At 46.1% G+C, this 18,372-nt stretch overlaps 1 non-coding gene and 1 pseudogene across 1 annotated transcript; one reads left to right on the top strand and one right to left on the bottom strand.

Annotated features, from left to right (window-relative positions):
* The first annotated feature begins 10,485 nt into the window (after positions 1-10,485).
* On the top strand, positions 10,486-12,188 carry LOC122481907 (annotated as a pseudogene).
* Positions 12,189-16,686: 4,498 nt separating this feature from the next.
* LOC122482229 lies at positions 16,687-16,794 on the bottom strand. Its single transcript, XR_006297035.1, has one exon. It is a non-coding gene; the product is annotated as a U6 spliceosomal RNA (small nuclear RNA).
* Positions 16,795-18,372: the final 1,578 nt, after the last annotated feature.

The raw sequence follows: 18,372 nt of genomic DNA, 5'->3' as shown, positions 1-18,372 counted from the left end.
GAAGTGCAAGAGAGGTGGGTAGCATCACACATGCTCTTTGGAACTGGAATGTCTGTCATTTCTGCTCAGATTCCAATTGAATTATCTGAGCAGGTCCCTTTGCCCAGCCCAACATTCACAGAGCAGAGAAATTCACTTTGCTTACTCCAGTGGAAAGCAACTCAGCATCTCAAAGCAAGAGCATGGATGTAAGATTGGAAACAATGATTTGATTACCACCAACACCAACTAACTTCTTCAACAACTTTAGCTCCTGGTTCATGAGTGTCCACGTGGCATAACAGGAGTGCTGAATAGGTCTGGGGTCCTGGGCTCTAACCCCAACTCTGCAAAGCATTTAGTATTAAAGACCCTCAATGTCCCCCTCTTCCACATAAAAGTTTTTTCTGCCTGCTTTTCAAGATCTCCTCCAGCTCCAGCCATCATGAGTCTTCGATGCTCAGATGGTTCCAACTGCCATAAGCATGATGGATTTGCTAGGGGTGGAGACCAGAGGCTGGAGACCATGAGATGAGCATGTAAGAGCGCAGGCCTGGAGTGGAAAGAGGGGAGTGAGTTTGCAAAGTGTCAGCAAAAAGAAGAAAGCTGGGTGTTAAGGAGATTCTGGTGTTGGTAAGCAAGGTTACACATTTGATTCCTGTTCCATGGGCCAGTTTTCCACACTCTGCCTGACAGGTCCAATGATTCCTAACCAGGATTATGTGATATGTGGAAGGTTTGTAGAGAGAAAGCAGGCCCGAGAGATCACTTCTATGCATTCTGAGATGAAGAAGAATCAGAATACAAACATAAGTTCTGTGACCTTTTCATCATTCCACCAACCTTCCATCTAGATTCCAATGCATAGGTCAGGAGCTATTTTGAAACCAATAGTGGCCTTCATACCTGTAATCTGTCAGAGTTGTGAAACTGAACAGCTCTCAGCGGGTGAAATTCAGCAAATGAATGTTGGAGGTCTCTGGTTGCAAACAAGGGAGTCTGTGAGTCTGGACAGAAGGAAGTATGTAGGAAGCCTATCAGATAACTCAGAAGGCTGATGGAAAAGCAAAAGAAACAAGCTCGAAAACAGCAGGGGACAGGGTGGCACTGCACCTGCAACGAGCCAACATTGATTCTTTTCTTTTCTGTCCTGTGTCCCTCTACTTGTCCTCGTATCTCAGAGTCCCAAGAGAGTCTGATGGATGGAGCATAGGTCCTATGACCCAAGGAGTCATGGGCAGTCTGAGTTCTGTGATGGGATATGAAGACCTCTTTGGTTTCCCCAGCAATCAGGTTGAGAACTTTCTGATTTACTGCTTCCCAAAGACTGCACCCAGTGGGACAGGGGTGTTCTCCCCCAAAGAGATCAAGGGAAATGGATATTGGATGGCCATAAACAGGTGCCCATGACAAATGTATGGAAAAGCACTGAAAAATGTACCACTGCAGTGGTAGAAAGACAACAATTCATAGAATTGCTTTCAGCCATGATGTTTGGAGAGGACTAAGACCCACAAGGGGATGCCAGTGTGGATATCCTAAGCCCCAGACCAGGCAATCCCACGGCATTCCTTTCTGTGACTTTCTCTGGAATGGCCAAAATTGCTAAGGTTTGTTATCCCAAAAAATGTCATTTAACTCCTCTCCTATCTTCTACTTTACAGTAAAAATAGCTAATATTTACAGGGCAGTTACTATGTGCTGGGCACTCTTCCAATAACTAACATAAATCATCTCATATAATCCCCACAACAATCCTTATTAGGTGATTACTATACTTATCCCCATTTTATAGACGAGAAAACCAAGGCATAGATGCTAGCTCACTAGGCTGGCAAAAATTAGAATCAGGATCTAAACCCGGGTAGTCTTGGTTGGAATCATTTAATCCTTTCATGAACAATCCTTCAAAGAGGATGCCCTGGGTACAAGCTTGCCAGAGGAACTTAGGACAAAGAGAGGTCTTAATCAGGGGAAACTGGGGCTGTTTTGCAGGTGCCTGCAACAGGAAGTAATCATGAGGCCCAAGGAGGAGAAAGAGACTGGGTGGGAGAAGGCAGTTCTTAAAATTCATAAAATAAAACACAAGGATGGAAAGCTTTAAAAACCCTGGAGGATTTCTCTGAAGTGTTGAACTGTGTGGAGAGTCGAAATGGCTGCTAATATCCTCGCGTTCCTACTTCTGCTCCTACCTGGCGAGGGATTTGCATTTCCTGCGGGTTCCCGGGATGGTTTCTATTCCATTCCGAACTCGTCTGTCACGCGGACTGGCCCGTGTGTGCAGCCAGGTGTGGAGCCTGAGCACAGCTGGCTCTAATTTGAGGGGCCTTCTGCCATTTGAAGATGACCTCACTCCATTCCCTTGACTTTTTAATATGCAATTCACGCCATTTTTCAAAAATTGGGGTAATGATTTATTGGCTTCTTTTCTTGCATTATCCTGCAGTGTGAGGTTTTTTTGTTGTGTGTAAGGGCTTGATAACTGTTCTTGATAGGAGGATTGTAAATGTATCTACTACAGGATTGATCACTTTATTTCCACCATACTCGCTATATTTTAGTCCTGGCCAAGGAACTCCTTCCCATCATCCTGTGTCTCCCACCTCTACCTTTGACAGGTGAATGCAGAACAAAAGGGTGATGGTTAAGTGGCTTTGGCATGAACAGCTCTGTACTTTGCCTCTGACATTTAGCTGTATGACTTTGGGCAAAACAGGGGACTATACCACATGGTCTATCCCAGCAGCAGCAGGAAATACCCGCTCCCTCGGTCCCTTCTGTCCCTCCTAAGGCAGTGGTACTCTGTACTACCCTGTCCACAGCTGATGGGCCAGGGTAGGCATCTGACCTATGAATGTCTGGCATGAAAGGCGAGTGGAAACGAATTAGGCCAATCAGATTCCCTTTCAGAAACCTAAATTGGGAGAGGCACCTGGGTAACTCAGTAGGTTGAGCGTCCAACTTGGGCTCAAGTCATGATCTCTAGGTTGGTGAGTTCAAGCCCATGTGGGGGCTCTGTGCTGACAGCTCAGGGCCTGGAGCCCGTTTCGGATTCTGTATCTCCCTCTCTCTGCCTTCCCTGCTCATACTCTCTCAAAAATGAATGAACATTAAAATAAAAATAAAAAGGGAAAAAAAAGAAACCTAAACTGGGATAAAGAAGCAGCTTTAATCACAGCAGCTGGGTCTCAGTGGGCAGTGGTGAAACCTGGCAGGGAAGCCCCAGATCATCTTTTAATTTCCATTTTTGAGAGAGGGAGAGAGACAGAGCATGAGTGGGGGAAGGGCAGAGAGAGAGGAAGACACAGAATCGGAAGCAGGCTCCAGGCTCTAAGCTGTCAGCACAGAGCCTAATGCGGGGCTCGTACTCACAGACCGTGAGACCATGAGCTGAGCTGAAGTTGGATGCTTAACTAACTGAGCCACCCAGGTGCCCCTTAGATCTTTTTTTTTTTTAATGTTTAATTTATTTGGGGGAGGGAGCAACAGAGCTCAAGCAGGGGAGGGGTAGAGAGAGAGAGGGAGACACAGAATCCAGAGCAGGCTCCAGGCTCTGAGCTGTCAGCATAGAGCCTCACACGGGGCTTGAATTCACCAACTAGGAGATCATGACCTGAGCTTAAGTTGGACGCTTAACCGACTGAGCCACCCGGGTGCCCCTTAGACCATCTTTTTATCAGATGACAGAATACCTGGTCCTAGAGCTACCTTAAATCCACACCTCATCTCCAGGGTGCGGGGACACAACGGTCTCTGTGTTAGAATGTTGGGGGGCACCTCACCATCTGATTATAAATGAAAACAGGAGGCTGCAGCCATGTTTTCCCGGGAGGGGAGGGGATGGAGGAGGCAGCCCACTCATGTCGGTGGGGAAAGAAACCTTTACACAGCTCTCCTCCCCTCGTGGGGGCTTGTGGGGAAGGGATAAAGAAAATCAGGGAAGAAAGAGACGCCTCTGGTAGTTCTTCAGTCCCCTTCCAACGTGTGTGCTCAGCAGATACTCTGTTTAGCAGAGTATTATTGGGGTTGGGGCTGCCTGGGGAGGCCCGGACCCCAGTGAGAGAGGAAATTAAACTTCTCGGCACGATGTGGAGGAGGAGTTTGGAGGAGGCACAGAAAAGACCCCCAAAATGGAATCAGGGCGTGTTGGGAGCGCCTCCCCAAATGTCCAGGAGGCTACAGGCTGTCAAGAGAGGTATACAGGGGAAGTTCCTGATGATGGACACCTAGAAGATTTTTAAGACAATAAAAATATTGAGTCAAACAGTTTGCATTCCTGTGAGGTAAACACTTTTTACCATCCAGCACATTCAGTAAAATAGCACAAAATATCCATTAAGAAAATACCCCAGAAGACAGAGTGCCTGGGGGTTTCTGGATCCCTCAATGAACACCCACTGCTTGAGGAGCTGGGGTGAGCCTCTTGTTTCTAGAACCAGAAGAGTCTGCTACAGAACATTTCCTGCAGCAGGTCACAAGGACTGGGGCGTGGGGTGCATGGAGTGCCCAGCACGGTGCCTGGCGCGGGGAGGGGTGCAGCACACATAGCATCACACAGAAGCTAATCGGCACCCACCCCCAAGTGCCCACTGGGTGGAACACGCAGCAAAGATGGAAACAGAGACAGGACTTCCTGTTGGGCTGACAGCCACAGCCTTGTTGATCCAAGGGCTGAGGGGACACAGGCATTTGTCAGGAGAAAATGAAATGGCCCGGAGGCAGCTTCATCAGGTGGTAAATGCCTTGAAGGGACCACAGTATCACCTGAAAGACAAATGAGCTCTGGATTTTGTGTGGCCCAAGCTTCCCAGTCCCACCAGCCCTCATCACAGGCATGGAAGTAACCTGTGCTACCATGGGGACAACCCCCATTTACTCCCAAGGACCCTCTCCCTTTGCACAGTTCCCTTCGGCCGTTTTCTGGGAGGCCACAAGGGTAGTCACACATGAGCTCCTGGACAACCCCATTCAGCTCCTGCAGGGTGTGTGACGGCCTCCCCACTTGTGCCTACCACCGGCATCTCTCAGCATGGCCGTCGATGCCCCGTACGTCTCGAGGGCCCAAAGCTCTGAGCCACTGTTCAGAGCTGAGTGTTGAAGCTCATGCTCTTTGACCTCAGCTCTCAGGACAACTAAGATGAAAGGCTGTCAAGGCAGGGCATGAGGGAGCAAGCTTTCATACTGCTAGTGAGTTTGGTCCAAGGATCACAACATAAACTCATTTCCCTACAAGAGAAACGTACTGTTCACGTATTCGGTCATCGAAAACAAAAACAAAAGCAAACAAACCCCCACGTGTTCCAAGGACTTGGACATTTTCACATTGAACTTGGCATCTCCAATCTAACTTTTGTGAGGGGCACTCTGGGTCTCTTGTAATAATCTGTGTCCTGTCTGGGACACAAACTGTTATCTGTTCACTAGATGATTTCCACCTCATCTGGACTTCACTTCCCAGCCTCCTTTGCAGTTAGGTGTGGCCATGTGACAGTTCAGATCAAAGGAACGTGGGCAGAAGTGACATGTGCCACTTCAGGCTGGCCCATGGAAATCTCCCACGTGTGATCCTCTGTGCTCTTCACCCCCCCCAGTCAGCTTCATGAGGACAAGCATGGCGACCCTGGAAGTGACATGTTGAAGACAGCAAGGCCATAAGACGGCAGGGTCCTGGGCCCAAGAATCAGTGCCTAGAGGAGAGCCAGCCTGCCAAGCACAACACCCACTTTGGGCTTTCCATCATGTTTGAGCCCCATATATCATGTTTCTTTGTTACAGCAGCTAGCATTCCCTTAAGTAAAGCCAACTGGAAGATCTATGTGACCATTAGGGAAAATGTTGTCCTGTTCTGAAACTTGGAAACTTAGATGTGTTTGTGGTATCTGCTTCCTTTCTTAAAGCTGCACAAACGAACTTGATTTTGTCAAATACTAAAAATCAATATACGGTGCTAAACGCATGGAGAGGAACAGCAAGACCTGCTTCAACAGCTTAGGATAAAAAGGGAGTCACGTCTCTACTGAATTTCTAGTTACATGTCTACAGCTTTTATCAGCAGGAAGTTCAGTATGTCCATCTTGAGGCCTCCCCAACACATATCTGACACCAGGCAGAGAATCACTGCCGTCTTTGCCTCTGATGCTACCACCCACGGTCACTGCTAACAAAGGGTCCCCAAGTCTGCAGGATGCTATGGACCGCTGCAGTGGTGCCCCTGCTTACCCTGACCCTCGTCTGAGCTCCAAGGCCTCAGTTTGTTTGGGTCATCTTCATGAGCTTGGGACTCTGCCCAAACCGCCATGCCAGCAGGGTGGCTGAGTGGGGGACTGCCAGCCTCAGCCCACACTGTGCACGGAGCAGCACGGCCCTGTCAGCATAGCAACCTTGGCCAGAGTCCGCTAGATGACCCCACGGGCCTGCCTAGCTTCGAATCTCAGGGAGAAGGGGCTCGGGTCTCAGTTCTTTCCTCCCCGGAGGCTCTTGGTTTGCGTGTGCCAGAACTCTGCACGCCAGGGAGGCCAGCACCTGCTGAGCCTGTTCTTCACTGACCCCCACCTGGAGAATGAGAGCCCACTCTCCTTCCATTGCAAAACAAAGGGGCCACCCAGTGACTCTCAACAGATCCAGATCGACTCTAAGATGTCCTTCTGTTTCGGCTTGTTCAAAAAAGCAGCTGGGAGCTTTTTCTTCTCTATTAAAAAAAAAAAAAAATTGCTGCTTATTACATTGAGTTGAAGGGAATAGATGATGAGCCCCTGGGAAGATATTAATTTCTATTTTGTTACAAAAACATCCAAGCAGACTGCTGAGAATCTGATCCCCTCATTTTGCTTGTAAAACATGTTTTATATTAGTTCATGCTTTTTTCCAGAGTATATGAATTTGCATTCGCTCCTTCTTAGAATTTGGCTAATGGCTTATTAATTTTTTTAAGACTGTCTATAAAGGAACTTTCCCTTCAAATAACCATAGTATTAAGTCCTCTGAAGAACCAGCCCGAAAAGAACTTGTGAGCCCAGCATAGCCAGTCTCCCCGCTCTGTGCCCGCATTTGTCACCTGTGACTGGGGTGACTTCACCCAGCCTGTGGTATCCGATCCCCAAATGCTCTGTCCTGAGGGCAGGCAAAACCAAGAACTTGTCCTTTTCTCACTCAAGATGAAATTCAATTTCTTCTTAAAACTAAACACAAGATAAGACACAGGAAAAGGAGGACCCTTAAGCAGTGTAGGACCACATGGATTTATGAAGAAGGGGTGTAAGGCCCACGATAGGGTGCACTTGCCTCAAGTTGTGTCTTGAGATCCCTGGCTGCAGGATCTGCTGGGCGCTTTCCTGATTTTGAGCATTCTCTATTCCACCCCAAGTACTTCTGATACTGATTAGGGCGAGAACTCCCGTCAGGACCCACGGCCAGTGGGTGGCCACGGGGCTAACTGAACCCCCTTCCCCAAGCCCACTTGCCCCCAGGCATCTGATGGGAAGGAAGAGCGGACTGCCTGGAGAAGCCAGGCCCCTTCCTCCATCCTGTCCCACTCTGCCCCACTCTGCAGAAGGGTCATTTCCTTCCACGTGCTATTGATTAAGTTTATCAATTCTCTCTCTTCTTCCTCCATTTTGTTTAAATTTATTACTTCCTTTTTCTCCTTTCTCTTGGTTTGTAACTTAAAGGGAACAAAGTTCATCAGGTATGGACTTGATTTATTGTTTCTCTTTTTTTCTCTCCATAATATAAGCCCTGGGAGCAATAAATCTCCTCTAAGTACTGCATTGGCAGCATCCCAGAAATTGAGATATGTCACTTCCATGGTTTTGTTCTTTAAATATTCTGTAGAGTCCTAAATGTCTTCCCTAACGAAAGGTTTATTTAAGAAAGGATCTGCTCTGTGAACACAATAAGAAGCAGCTGAAAAAGAGGTTCAGCTAGAGGAAGGGAAAGGCAGGAGATAGAATGATCATTTGTTGATAATGTGATTTTATTCCTAAAATTACCAGATGAAAAATTCTTAGGACTAATAATAGTTTACTTAAAGTGAATGGATACCAAATAATTCACAAATCAATTCCTTTCCTCTATACTAATAATCAGAAGGCAAAAGGGTGGGGGAACAGTAAAAGTACATACACTATAGCAACTGTAATAATATACCCTAAAATTAGTTTAACAATAAATGTGCAGAAACTATATAAAAACTGAGAGTTACAAAACAAGAAAGTAAAAATGCATGCCATGTTCATGGTAAAACTCAATGTTGTAATGATTTGAATCTTTTCAAGTTGACTGTATAATGTCAATCAAAATATCAATGGAAATTTTTAGGAAAAGTGCCCAAATGATTCTGAAGCACATCTGGAAAACTAAAGAGACACAACTCCCCCCAGGGCTCCTCCTGGGGAGGAGAAGGTCTGGGCTGGGAGAGTTGGGCGTAAATGGCAGGGGTGGGAGGCAGGTAGGGACAGGGCAGTGGCCACTACCAGGCCTTACAATCCCTGAGCTTTGAAAGTGGTCCCAGTTGTTAACTCCCAGACGTGACTTCAGGCATTTCCCACTGAGGAAGACGCAGTTCCAAAAATATTTACTGAGCATCAGGCTGCAAAGGGAGCAAGCATACTCTTGGTGAAATTGGCTGTTTTGTTGTGTAGCGCTCTGACTCTTCTGTTCGTGTTGGAGGGCCATGTATCTTCTAAGAGCCATAAAAAGAAACCTTCAGTGGCAGAAAAACTTTAGAGTGTCATTCAGTGACAAAGATAAGGAAGTTTCTCGATGACAATGTTGAAGTATAAGTGGAGTATTATTTGCCCATATAAATTATGGCTGAGGCCGGGTTAATTTTTCCAAAGGTTATATATGGATGAGAAAAAGGGTGTTAGCATTTTTATGAGGTCATGGAATGTCAGGACTGACTAATGTTTCTGAATAAGTATCTCATGCATGGAACTTAATCCTCTCCCAGCTCCCTCGTAGAGGAAAGCCCAAACGGTCGGACAGCCACCTATGATCTGCCATTCCTGCGTTAGAGCACTTGCTAAAAAACTTACTTTGCAATGTGGAGGCCATGGACTCATTCTTCAGGGCAGAGAATGACTGATCACCACCCTCCTGTCTCTTTGGGATGCTTGACCAGTGAGAAGTGCACATGCCTGTAGCCATACTTATTGATTTCATAGGATCATAGTCACTCTGCAGGCCCCATACCCAGAGGCCCTGCTGTAGAGGTAGATTAATTATAGATTCGTGTTTGATGGTACTCCTTGGGGCTTACAATAAGGCTTCTTCCGACTCTCCAAAAATGTGCAAGAAGGGGAGAAAAGATTGCCCTCCAAGAGTGATCAAAAAGAGGCTTGTAAGAATACCCAGTTAGGGGGCGCCTGGGTGGCGCAGTCGGTTAAGCGTCCGACTTCAGCCAGGTCACGATCTCGCGGTCCGTGAGTTCGAGCCCCGCGTCAGGTTCTGGGCTGATGGCTCAGAGCCTGGAGCCTGCTTCCGATTCTGTGTCTCCCTCTCTCTCTGCCCCTCCCCCGTTCATGCTCTGTCTCTCTCTGTCCCAAAAATAAATAAACGTTGAAAAAAAATTTTTTTAAAAAAAAGAATACCCAGTTAGGACTCCACCTGACCTATGTCTGACCACCACCCTCCCCCACAGAAAGAATGGCTTATATCTGTGTTAGGCTTCTGTGTGGACATGATTCCCATTCTCTCGGTATATACCTAGGAGTGAAATTGCTGGGTCAAATGGTAACTCTATGTTGAACTTCTTGAGGAACGACCAGACCATTTTCCAAAGTGGCTGCACCATTTTACATTACTACTAGCAATGTATGAGGGCTCCAATCTCTCCACATTCTTACCAACACTGTTTTTTCGGTCTTTTTGATGATAACAATTTTAGTGGGTGTGGAGTGGTATCTCACTGTGGTTTTGATGTGCATTTCCCTGGTAAACGACGTCGAGCATCTTTTCACATGTATTGGCCTTTGTATATCTCTTTGAAAAATATCTATTTGGATCCTTTGCCCATTTTTTAATTGGTGAGAGGCTATTTTCCCCCCTCCTGACACCAGATACATGGTATCTTTCCCAACTTCACTTCTTCAACTCTCCAGCGCCACCTGGGTGTCCAACAATTAATCCTATTCTAACACTGCCTGGAGTTAGCACCAGACTCCACAGGTTTAAGAGCTCAGTCCCACAAGAGTGCCTCCACTTCAGAAGCCACCTGCAAGTATTAGGTCCCCAGGTTACCTACACGTCTGTCCAACTTGGCTAAAAGTCAGGGGTTCCCACCCACCCCAGGTTCAATAATTTGCTAGGACAACTCATAAAGGTCAGAAAAACTCCAATGAGTCCTGAGCATAGACGCCTCGGTCCTCATGGAGTTGGGCTGTGCCACCCTCCTGACATATGGATGCGTTGGCCTACTCAGAAGCTCTCCAAACCCTGTCATTTAGGGGTTGTCGTGGAGGTTTCATTATGTAGGCATGACGGTACCATTGGTGATTATCACAATCTCTAGCCCCTCTCCCCTCCCTCGAGGTTGGGGGGTAGGGTTGAAAGTTCCAAGCTTCTCAACAAGGCTTGGACTTTCTGGGAACCAGTCCCTGTCCTAAAGATACCAAGAGGTGGGCCCCTCTTCCAGTTTCCTCCCTTGCTTCCCCCCTTCTCCCTCCTCCCTCTCTCACACACACCCCCCTTTGGGCCTCCTTTCTATGACTCCATTTTCTCTGCTGCCACCAGGGGCCAGGGTCTCCTGTGGGGAGCCCAGCCGGTACCCCAGGTCTCCCTTCAGGGCTGGAGTGAGCCTCCGGGAGAGCCAGGAGGGGAGAGATGGGAGAGGGTTGGGGCAGAGGGAGCAGCGAGCCCACCGAGTTTGGGGGGGTGGTAATCAGACGGGGGGGGGCAGTAATCAGGCAGGGGGAGGGGAGGAGCAGGGAGGAGGCCTCAGGGCCCCCCCCACAACTATGGAAGAGCAGCTGCTGGGGCCTCCCCCTCCAGGTGGGGGCTGGGGGCGCCTGGGATTGGTGGGTGGGGAGCCTGGGGACCCTGATGAGCCTCCTAGTGGCAGAGACCCTGGTGTGGGGAGGGAGGGGGTCCCGGGAGGTCGAGGGAAGCAAGACATCAGGGACTTTCTGCAGCAGATAATGACCATAACCGACCAGAGCCTGGACGAGGCCCAGGCCAAGAAACACGCCCTCACCTGCCACCACATGAAGCCTGCTCTTTAGTGTCCTGTGTGGAACCAAGGAGAAAACCGGCCTCGGCATTCGAAGCTCCCAGAGGAGCCGGTGGGCCCACAGTGGATGCGCCCAGACAACATGCTTCTGGCATGGGTGTGGCTGGGCCTGAGAAAGGAGGGGGCTCAGCAGCAGCAGTGTCCCCCTACAACTCCATCCAACACTTGGGCTATGGCAGCAAACCTGCTCAGATCTGCCACATCTGCCATTGGGAGCTGGAGAAACATGAGCGGTGGGCATGAATCGAGTTCACAACCACGTCACGAACCTGCTGAGGGAACAGAGCCGCACTCGGCCTGTGGCACCCAAGGAGATGCAGCACGTGTCATCCATGGAAAGTTCCACGCCATCCAGATGCAACTCAGGCAGAGCACCCGTGAGGCTGTCATGGCCCCGCGTTCCCGCTTCTTGGATGGATGGCAGAAGAAAAGGCTGCAACTTGAGCACACAGGCTACCGAGGTCTCAGTGAGTATTTCTACTGGCATCTGAGTAACCCAGAGCCTAGTGACGAGGCTGAGGAGGAGCTTGCCAAGAAGTGTGGAGGTGTCTCGGATCTCCAACTGGTTTGGCAACAAACGGATTGGGTATGAGAAAAATACTGGCAAGTTCCAAGAGGAGGCCAACACCTATGCTGTCAAGACCCCCACGTCAGTCACCCAGGGGGTCCACAGCCACACCAGCTCCCAGATACTCCCCTCCTCTGCAGGCTCTGGTGGCTCTTTCAATCTCTCAAGATCCAGAGACAGGTTTTCCGGGGATGCCTGGGCTCAACGGAGATTTCTACTCTGCTTCCCAGTGGAATCACTCCGGCACTCATTGGGGTTAGGGGGCTACAGGGATAACCTTGGGGGAGGCCAGATGTACAGCCCTCAGCAAGTAAGGGCAAACGGTGGCTGGCAGGAGGCTGTAAGCCCATCCTCAGTGATGTCCCCAACAGAGGGACCAGGGAGCATTCACTCTGACACCTCCAACTGATCTTGCCCTCAGGGCAACAGGGGTGGGGGCTCACAAAACGACTTTTGAAGAGGACACAGGCATCCAGAGGACAAACCCCAGACACAGGAGAAGCACAAGACAGAGAAGGGAGAATGGGGTCATCCCTTTCCCAGACTCTCTCAGTGCTGGGGGTGCTGTGCTGACTACGTGGCAGGGAGAATGGGCTCCCCTAAGGGGAGAGTGGGGTCTGTTGTCTCCTTTTTTCAAGTCTTTTTCTCTTTCTCTCACAAATACCCAGAATCCCATTGGTCAGATCCCTTTCCCTTCTTCCTGTCCCCCAACCCCAAACCATATTCCATTTCTCTCTCCCTCTCTCTCCCCACCCCCACCCCCTACTCTCCCTCCCCAACCTTATCTGCCTATCTGCTCTGGGATCTGTGGAGAAGCCAGCCCTGCCTGACCAGAGATGCCAAAACTGCAGACACACCTTCTGGACAGAGGACATGGGCCACAAACCCTGTGTCTCCCCACCTCCTACCCCTCCAGATGGCTTGATTACCTCATATGCAGCTCATCTTAAACCAACAGAATCGCTCAGTGGACTAGGGGGAAAAAAAGATACCTAGAGGTGGATGAAGAGTCACCCCATTAGAACAAAAGAGGCTCCTGTCACACTTATCACTCAGGAAATCCCAAGGGTTTTAGGAGCTCTGTGCCAGGAACTAAAAACAAGGACCAAATATCTTTCGTGTTATACCACAATTAAGTTATTTGCCTTTTTGTTATTGAGTTATGAGTTCTGTACACAATCTAGATATCAGTTCCTTATCAGATGTATAATTTCTCCCATTCAGTAGGCTGTCTTTTAACTTTCTCGTTGGTGTCTTTAGCGCAAAACATTCACTTTTGATGAAGTCCAATTTACCTGTTTTTTGTCTTAGTTTCTTACGCTTTTGGTACCATATCTAAGATGCCATTACCACATCCGAGGTGACAAGATTTATCCTTATTTTCTTCTAAGAATTTTATGGTTTTAGCCCTTATATTTAGGTCTAAGATTCATATGGGGCTAATCTATCTAGTGTGAGACACATCCACAACTTCAATTTTTTTGCAGGTGGATATCCAGTTGTCCCAGTGCCGTTTGTTAAAAACCCTATTCTGGGAGAACCCCTCTATTTGCTAGACGGGATGCTGCCTGATTCATAAATCACTTAATAAAGCCAATTAAGGTCTTCAAAACAAACCAACGAACACGAACACACACACACACACACACACACACACACACACACAGCGCCACACTATTCTTTCCCCCATGGATTGTCTTGGCACCCTTGTTAAAAATCAGTTTGACTACAAATGTGAGGTTTATTCCTGGACTCTGAAATCTATTCCATTGATCAATGTGTCTATCTTTGTGCCACTACCACATTGTCTTAATCACGTTTTTTTCTTTCTTTTTTAGTAAATTCTGAAATTATAAAGTCCTCCAAATTTCTTCTTTTTCAAGATATTTTTGGTGTTCTTGGCCTCTTGAGTTCCCTACGAATTTTAGGATCAGTTTGTCAATTTCTGCAAAGCAGCCAGCTGGAATTCTGACAGAGATCACATTGAGTCTATCAATCAATTTGGGGAGTATTACCAGTTTAATAATATTAAGCCTTTTGATTCATAAACATAGGATGTCTTTCCATTTATTTGGGATTTTTAAATTTAACATTTTGCGGTTTTAAGACTGTAAGTTTTACACTTCCATTGTCAAAGTTATTCATTTCATTCCTTTTGGTGTTACTGCAAATGAAAATTTTTTTTTAATGTTTGTTTATTTTTGAGAGAGATAGAGACAGAGTGTGAGCAGGTGAGGGGAAAAGAGAGAGGGAGACACAGAATCTGAAGCAAGTTCCAGGCTCTGAGTTGTCAGCACAGAGCCTGACATGGGGCTCAGACTCACAAACTGTGAGATCACGACCTGAGCTGAAGTCGGAGGCTTAACCAACTGAACCACCCAGGTGCCCCTGAAATTGTTTTCTTAATTTCATTTTTAGATTATGCATTATAAGTATATAGAAATTCAACTGATATTTTATATTAATCTTGTATCCTGCAACCTTGTTGAATTTTTTAGTTCTAATAATTCTTTTTAAAAAACACTGTATACTAAAATGACAGAAGTTAGGAACTCTTCCTCAAACCACTTCATTCCAAAAGTTCAGAGAACTAATCTCACATTAAAAAAAAAAAAAAAAGAGGAACACAAAGTATCAATGTAAAAGTCCCACCCAAACTATCTGTAAGAAAAAAAAGATAAGCAGAACATCCATACAGACTAGTAAGTGAAACTATACCAAATATTCCAAGTCAAGAAAAAAAAATTACAAAAGTCAGAGTTAGAAAAACTCAGAAGTGAGAGCACAGCACTTAGGATAGATTTAGAAATAAAAGAAACAATAATTTCAGATATGAAGTCTAAATTAGAAGAAATACAAGAGCAAATCAGATGATGCCTCATGAGACATAAAATGTGAAAAGTAGGAATTTTTTAAATCAAAAAAGAAAAGCACACATAAAGGAGTTCGAGAGAAAATGACAAATACTGGAAGTATGCAAAGAAGTCCCTGAAAATGAAACTCATAACAAGGGAACATAATACTAAAAACAATAAAAATTAAATTAAAAATAAAGAGCATGGCAGAGATTTGATATTACATTGCATTAGTCAGGATCCACTTAGAAGAAAGAAACCACAAAGGGGGACACCTGGGTGGCTCAGTCGGTTGGGCGTCTGACTTCAGCTCAGGTCACGATCTCGTGGTTCGTGAGTTTGGGTCCTGAGTTGGGCTCTATGCTGACAGCTCTGAGCCTGGAGCCTGAATCGGATTCTGTGTCTCCCTCTCTCTCTGTGCTCCTCCCCTGCTCACACTCTGTCTCTCTCTCTCTCTCTCTCTCTCAAAAATGAATGAACATTAAAAAAAAATTAAAAAAGAAAGAAAAAAGAAATCACAAAGGAATCTGAGTAGGAAAAGTTTTATATAAAGGATTACTAACTGTAACAGGAGGCTGGAATAATGGAGGAATGACCAGTAAAGATTAAAAGGAACTTTAAAGAACACGGAAGTAGTAAAGCCTCTACACCTAGGGCTGAGACAGAGGAACCAGGAAAAGGGCCTCCTTCCTCAGAGTTGGTACCAAGACCCTGGCAGGAGACACAGCTGTGACTCACTGGATGGTGGCCTGAAACCACCCAAGGGGATGCCAAGGGAAGCTTTCCAGGGGTGGCGCCCTGTAATGCTGACCACCAGGCTCTGCTGGAGCTAGCTCCGGGAGCTGCAGACACTGCATGAGCCTGGTGCAAGAGGCACCCTAGAGTCAAGAAGAGAAACCCCTTCCTCCTCCAGTGCCCCTACAGCGCCCTCTACTGACAAAGTTCAACACTGGCCCAAGTCACAAAGGGGAACTAGCTATCCGGTTTAGCTCCATTACTGCAGAGCGGACAGTGAAGATGGCTTTGGAAGCTGAGACACTATAGATTAATAACTGGTGCCTATATATTAAAAAAGAATACAATATGCCTGAGAAAACTGACTCAGAATGAGCAACACCAAGACATATTTTAGTAAATTTACTGGATATTAAGAGGTAGAGGGGATCCTTTAATCATGGAAGTGAAAAAGTGACTCACAAAGGAAAGAAAATTAGAGTATCATCAGACTTTTCAACAGCACTTCTTTGTATGAGAAAAAAAAATGGTGTGACCTATCTAAGGCAAAAGTCTGAGCCAAGGATCTTATATTCAAGAAAACTGACCTTCAAGTATAAAAGGTACGAACTGTAATCAATGTACAAGAACTCAGGGAATATTGTTCCCGTGAGCATTTCCTGAAGAATTTACTAGAGAACAAGCCTCAGACTGCCAAAATTACTAGCTATATCAGCAAAAGAACTAGCAGAGAGCATTAAATACATAATTACTTGTAGAACCAAAACTGTATGATATTTAAAAGAGAGGATATGGTATATGAAAGCTATACGCTCTATTGATGTAAATACAGAACAGCTAGGGGTGCCTGGGTGGCTCAGTTGTTTAAGTGACCCGACTCCCGATTTCCTCTCAGGTCATGATCCCAGGGTTGTAGGATCAAGCGCATCAGGCTCCATGCTGAGCATGGAGCCTACTTGGGATCTCTCTCTCTCTGCCCCTTCCCCACTTGCTCGCTCTCTCTCTCTCTCTCTCTCTCAGAATAAATAAATGAATATTTTATTTAAAAATACAGGGGGGTGCCGGGGTGGCTCAGTTGGTTAAGCGTCCGACTTCAGCTCAGGTCATGATCTCATAGTTTGTGAACTCAAGCCCCATGTTGGGTCTGTGCTCACAGCTCAGAACCTGGAGCCTGCTTTGGACTCCATGTTTCCCTCTCTCTCTGTCCCTCCCACACTTGCACTCCATCTCCCTCTCTCCCTCTCTCTCTCTCTCAAAAATAATCATTAAAAATTTTTTTAATACAGAACAGCTATAAAAATTAGGGTGAGAACCTTTTTTTTTTAAATATGGAACACTTCACAAATTGTGTATGTCACCCTTGCACAGGGGCCATGCTAATCTTCTCTGTATCATTCCAACTTTAGCATATGTGCTGCAAGAATGAGCACGAGAACTTTCAAACTCTTCTCAGTTATCATTCTGGTGGCAGCAGCATTAGTATTGATATTCCCTGTTGTGTGTGTAATGTAGCCTAAAACAAGTGAGTAATTATGAGCTATTTTAACTATCATCCCCCGTGTCCTAAAAATCAAGATTCTCAGTGTGGAAGAAAGAAGAGACAGCTGTAATTTTTTCAAAGATTAAATTTAAAAAAATCTATAGTCCTGAAACTTAATTGGAAAAACAGTATGAACTTATGACGTTTTCAATCTATCATTTTATCTATATCGAATAGCTCTGTCCGTTGAAAAGGCCTGGAAACAATGACCAATTCATAGCAGCTAGTATCCCTGGAGTCCACACTGTGGTCATAAAATGCCATTTCCCACTGAAAGTCAGAGCTGCATGGAGAAATGACTGACTGCAGGTCAGAAGAGGAAATACAAACGAAGTCTAGAACATCTTGACATAAACGACAGCACACACGCCATCACAGACAGGCTCATGGAGCCCAGGGTAGCATCAAAAGAACACCGAAGCCAATTCACAAGGGTTCCCACTGGCCAAAGACAGGACAATTTGAGCTTCGAACATAGTACCAATGGCAACAAACTGAAACTCACCAGGTTTATTTAAATCCGTGAACTCATAACGATAATGAAAAAGTGAACTGGTCACCTCCAGAGGATAAGGAACCAGTTTATTATTTTGCAAACTGATAAACACAAGGAATAAAGGCATTTATCCTGCCTCTTCTACATGAGCTATACCACTGGGTAACCTCACGGTAGATGAAAGGAAGCATCTGTTTATAAAGAATTCCAGCAAATAAATGAAAAAGAAATGATGGAATTAAAATATCATCATTTTGTAGTGGTGGCAGCTGTGGTTCTTCTCATTACCTCATGTAAAACACTGGAACAGTCTCATCAACGTTGCCATCATCTGTTTAACATTCTCAAGGTATTTTCTCAAAGCCTATTTACTTATAAATTGTGTGGAATGACAAAATTAATAAGCAGTAAAATGTGAATCATACCACAATGAAAACGATATATGCCACCATTTTGGACCCCCAGGGAATTAAGGATCTAGGGACTGAGCATCCATAGCTATGAACACCACCAAAGGAGAGACAGCCTGACATTATGTGGCCCCTGATGAAGGAACACATCACCACCTAGAGTCTTGCCAGAAGACAGAAGCTGAGTCTGATCAAGCTTCTCAATCCAGCTGACAATGCGTGCGGCACAGGCAAAGGGGAACGGAGCATGCTGAAATGTCCCATGCGTGGGCGGCAAACAAACCCCACACTGTGGGAAATGCTACAGTCAGATGGCCTGGATTCAACAGACAAAATGAAAGGAAAAAGATGAGAGGGGACTCGAAACATGAAAAGGAGGTAAATAAAGATACATTTTTAAAAGTGGGCAAGACAGAGCCATCATTTCTAAAGATGCACACTTGGACGCTAACACCATAAACATAAGGAAGTGATTACTACAGAAGCCAGGCAGTGGTTACTCCTGGCGGGGGGGTATGACTGTGACTTGGACAGGGAACATGAAGGCGTTTCTGGGGTGGCT

The sequence above is a fragment of the Prionailurus bengalensis genome, chromosome C1 (assembly GCF_016509475.1).
Source record: "Prionailurus bengalensis isolate Pbe53 chromosome C1, Fcat_Pben_1.1_paternal_pri, whole genome shotgun sequence".
Taxonomy (NCBI): Eukaryota; Metazoa; Chordata; class Mammalia; order Carnivora; family Felidae; genus Prionailurus; species Prionailurus bengalensis.
Note: the sequence above shows the minus strand (reverse complement) of the source record. Positions and strands in the feature narration are given on the sequence as shown.